At 41.2% G+C, this 5114-nt stretch overlaps 1 non-coding gene across 1 annotated transcript; it reads right to left on the bottom strand.

The window, feature by feature from the left end:
- Window positions 1–3918: 3918 nt before the first annotated feature.
- trnas-uga (transfer RNA serine (anticodon UGA)) lies at window positions 3919–4000 on the bottom strand. The gene has a single exon. It is a non-coding gene; the product is annotated as a tRNA-Ser (tRNA).
- Window positions 4001–5114: the final 1114 nt, after the last annotated feature.

Below are 5114 nucleotides of genomic sequence, written 5' to 3'. Positions count from 1 at the left end.
TAAGATCACGTTGGAGCCCCAATTTAAGTCGGGGAAATTTACGCTGGGCGTGATAGACAGATTGTCAGTTCCACGAATTCAGCTTGTGCTTGGAAGTGATTTGGCAAGATCCAAATTAGAAGTGACTCCCCTTATTGTGGAGAAGCCCAAGGAAGACGAAGAAACTGAGGAGTTAAAACAGAAATATCTTTCTATTTTCCCAGACTGTATGTTGAACAGATCCCACTCTCAATAGGCACAGCACCAAGTGACAAGTAAAAAGAAAGATGAAGGAGTTGAGTTTAGGTCAGCTGATACACTACTTGATGTGATTCGTGCAGTGGGCCGAAGTACACAAGACTGTGTTGCAGCTACAACATAGAGAGGAAGTGTTATGGGTAGCACATGAACTACCTATAGGGGGTCCCCGAGGGTGACGAAACACGCAAGCTAAATACTAAACATTTCTCTTGGCCTGGAATGCACACGGGATGTGGTTGCTTTTTCTGACAATGTCATACATGTCAAATGGCAGGTAAGTCTCAGGCGGCAATAAAAACACGCCTTTGTTGCCAATTACCACAGTTGGAGAATCTTTCAGGTGGATTATAATTGATTGCGTGCATCCCCTTCCGAGAACTAAATGTCAGAACCAGTGCTTGTTGACTACAATGGATGTGCTATCCATATTTCCAATGGCAATTCCTTCCCGGAGTATCAAGGCCACAATTCTGGTAGAGGAGTTAGTAGCTTTCTTCACACGCTATGACCTAACTAGTCAGATTCAGTCAGACTAAGGGTCAAATTTTACTGTACAACTGCTTAAGGAGGTTTTTGATAGCTGAGATAAAACACTTTAAATCTAGTGCATATCTTCCTGAATCGTTGGGAGCTTTAGAAAGATAGCTTAAGACCTTGAAGACCATGGACAGAGCATACTGTCAAGATTATCCGAATGATTGGGAAAAAGATATCCTGTTCGTATTGTTTGCCATTAAGAATGTTCCAAACGAATTCCTTTTAAGTTCATATTCGCACATGAAGTGATTGCCCTTTGGAATTAATTAAAGAAACAAATGACAGGGTCAAAGTCGAAGATCACACAATTAAATCATGTATCAGAATTGAGGGAGAGACTAAATTTAGTCAGTGATTCAGCAAAACAGCACCCAAAGATGGCACAGCGTAGAATTACGCAGGTGGCAGATAAAAATCTGGGACTCAGAAGTTTTCCCACAGGGATAACTTGTCAGTACTGTTACCAATCATAGGTGATCCCTTTAAAGTTAGGTTTACTGGTCCCTGTGAAAAAGTTGAGTCAGTTGAACTATTTAGCAAAGACGTCAGATATAAAATAAAACTGTATTGGGTATGTCATGTGAACATGTTGAAAACGTATTACACAACAAAGGAAGAACTGGAGGAAGAGTTGTTCGTTACTGCCCAGCAGAGTGAGGAATCGAATTCAGTTGCTTTGAATTTTGATGTACCTCAAAACAGATTCTAAAATGATGAAGTCCTTGAGGAGTGGGAAGGGTTAGAAAGCTGTCTGTCTCAGGAGCATAGAAAAGTGTTGAAAGATTTTTTGTTTCTACAGAGTCAGGGCACATGCAAGAATCACACGGGGAGGAGGAAAGCAATTGAACACGAAGTCGATGTAGGGAATTCTGCTGCAATAAAGCAGCAACCCTCTCGACTTAATCATCTCGAGAGGTGACAGGACAAGATGCAGGTGAACACCATGCTTGAAGAGAACATCACTGAACCAAGCCAGAGCGCGTGGAGTTCGTTGATTGTCTTAGTTACCAAACCAGATGATTTGTGTTGAATTTCGTGCGGATTATGGAACGGCCAACGCCGTTACAAAATCGAACTCATATCCAATTTCTAGATTGGAGGACTGCATCCAGAAAGTCGGACAAGCCAGTTACATCACCAAGTCGGGCATAATGCGTGGCTACTGGAAGGTTCCGTTGTCAAAGTTGGTGAACAGATCTCTGCGCTTGTAACTCCATATAGGCTATATCAGTTTCAAGTGATGCACTTTTGAATGAAGAACAAGCCCGCCACACCCAAAGACACTTGTACAAAGTTGTGGCCAGGTTGACAAATTGTGTAATCTATTTGGACGATGTAGTGATCCTTAGCAATTCAAGGAATGATCACAAGGGACTATTGGGAGAGCTCTTTGAACGACCACGAGAAGCAAAACTGATGACAGACATAAATAAAACAGAATTCACGGAAGCAGAGGTGATGTTCTTGGGATGTAACATCGGTCATGACAGGTTGAGCATCCTCTAGAACGTGAGGACGAAAGCTTCTGAGGAATTGCCATGATCAACCTCGAAGAAAGAGTTTCTTTAATTCTTCAGACTCAGCGGACTCTGTCAGAAGTCTGTTCCAAACTATACTAGTGTAGTGGCATCGTTAACCGATTTGCTGAAGAAGAACACAGTGTTTCGGTGGACAGTAACATGCCACATGACAATTGACCATTTGAAGTCGATATTAACCACCAAACCAGTATTACCTACACCGAACGCCTAAAAAACGTTAAAAGTAGCCATCGATGGTTGTGACGTTATAGTTGGAGGTGTACTCCAACGGGAAAAATGAGCATGGGATTGAACTGCCAGTTTATAACTTTTCATAGGAAATCAACATCTATCAGAAGAAATGCTCCACAATCGAAAAAAAACTATTGAGTTTGGTACTGGCGTTACAAATGTAATGTATGTGCCACGAAAAATGGATCGGAGAGGTTATGTACACAGACCACAATCCGCCAAAACTTTGTATATATGTAATAATATGAGACTATTTCGTTGGCTTCTCATGGAATAGACGTCCATTTTAAAAATCGTACATGTTGTGGGTCAGTAGAATGAAATCACAGACACTTTATCGCAGATTCAACTGATGGTATTCAGATGAGATTGTCTTAATTTCATGTTTTATATGTATATATAGGAAAAAACTAAATCGAAATTGTATAAAATTTATCGATATGTTAGGGCAAAGTATTTAAAAATTAAAATGAAAACATATCTTCATTATGATGGTTCATTGTTTCCTGTCGAGGCGATGTTTTTTAAACATATTAGTGCACATTTAAGAGATTTGAAAGCAGCAGAACAACCAGACACAGAAACAAGTGTTCTCAATAAGACAACGACGTAATCCTGGGTCGAACAATTCAATTCGTTCATTGCCTGGAGACATAAATAGTTCGAGTTTGGCCACTCAGTTTCAATTTTAATCAGGAAAATATATACATTTCAATTCAAATTTTAATTGCGTCTCTTGAAAGTCTTTTAAAAAAAAACAGGGACCCAATCAGATGCTCTGGGGTATGAGACGGGGGACATTGAACAGTTGAGAGGAGGACTGCCAAGACCATGCATGTAACAATCTTCTTGAAAATATATACATCTGGAAAATAACTTTTCGATCCGTGATCTTTGACACAGTGTCTCCTGACAGGGACAAAGAAGAGACAGGAAGATCCGAAGACAAGAACCTACAGCTGCCTGGTTTTGATAAAGAAGTGCTGTTTTGTAAACCTTAACTGGGAGTTTTATCTGAATAGCATTATCGAATGGAACATCAAAATGGGTAATAGATATACATTAGTTTGTTAATTAATCTCTCTTTTACTTTAGAAATGAAGTGCTGAATTGTTACTTCGTGTAGTTCTTGGCCAATCGAATTGTTACAGATTCCTGTACAGCATAAATCGTTTCTGTGTTACTGGTTTTATCGTAAGCTGGAGGGGTTATGCTGTGTCGTAACGAGTCTAAAACAAATTTGGCAAAACAAGCGTGCATCTGTGCAGTTCATTGAGTGAACTGTAGATTTGCACCATTCATGACCTGGATGAAGTGATTCTTCCGCCGTGATCTGAATCTCCAAAAGTGAAAGGCTACCCAAATTCTCCGTAGTTGACAGGATTCGAACCTGCGTGGGAATGCCCCAATGGATTTCAAGTCCATCGCCTTAACCACTCGGCCACAACTACAAATGGATGGGCAGCATGCTCATTTCCAGGTCTCTGTCCCTGGGGCGCTTAGCAGTCGTGAATCATTGTTTGGTTTATTTGAATTCAAAGCCCACAGCTTTCAAATCGATGAAATGTCGGGACAAAGTGGGTCTGGGTGTTTCACCCCGATAGGTGGGATCTATATTCAGCTTAAACGATGGCGGAAAATGCAGACAAATACTCAGCAGGTCGAGCAGGATCTGGGCTTGGAAAAGGCGATTCAGTGTTTCAAAACTTCTCCAGAACGTTATCAGAACTCCGTTTTCTCCCAGTAGTACTGACAAACCTGTTGACATTCCCCAGAATGTTCTTTTTTTTTCAGATTCCCAACATCCACAATCCTTTCCATTAGCCATTAAAACGATACAGAAATTCCTTTGCGATTCTGGATAAGATTCCTGTTTGGGGCACATTTTCGTGACATTAAAAACCCGGAGATGTGCAGGAAAGAAAGCCAATGAAGTATGACCTGTGAGAGGTCCGACACTGGAACGTCCCAAACAACCAACCGTTCAGTTAATGGATGAACGTGTTGACCAATTACACAACAGAGACGGGGTGAACTGACTCATTGTACGATCCAAAAACATGCTTTTCACGAATTCAAACTTCAGCCTGCCCTTCACGAAGTGATTGATGTCCTGTATCAGTTTTTCTTTTGCAAAATAAATCCTGGGACATTCACTGCAGTGAAATGGCAACAATCCTGTACCCGCTGGAAACACATCCACGTCACAGCAACCAACTTTTCTACAACAGGATTCCTGCTCTCTTCGATGCTTTTTCGTAACTTGTTTGTACCCGAGTCTTCGCGTGGTCTTGTAGCCGTGGCGAGGGTTGAATTCCTGACGCGCAGGAATGAAAATCCTTTCAATGTCTCCGATTGGTTCATGTCTAGAGAACAACAGAATCAACAGTCACGGCCTCTTAAAGACTGGTTGTGTTAAGTGGGACAATCCACCCTTCATTCACCTGTGGTTTCGCTTCCCAAAGAGATTCTAAAGTTTTCCAAAGCTGGAGACATGCGTTCACTGTTATTTTCCCATGTTTTGTTTTAACCTTCCCAGTGGTGATATTTTCCCCAAACTGCTTC

The sequence above is a fragment of the Hemiscyllium ocellatum genome, unplaced genomic scaffold, assembly GCF_020745735.1.
Source record: "Hemiscyllium ocellatum isolate sHemOce1 unplaced genomic scaffold, sHemOce1.pat.X.cur. scaffold_283_pat_ctg1, whole genome shotgun sequence".
Classification (NCBI taxonomy): Eukaryota; Metazoa; Chordata; class Chondrichthyes; order Orectolobiformes; family Hemiscylliidae; genus Hemiscyllium; species Hemiscyllium ocellatum.
This window is presented reverse-complemented; position numbering and strand designations above follow the sequence as displayed.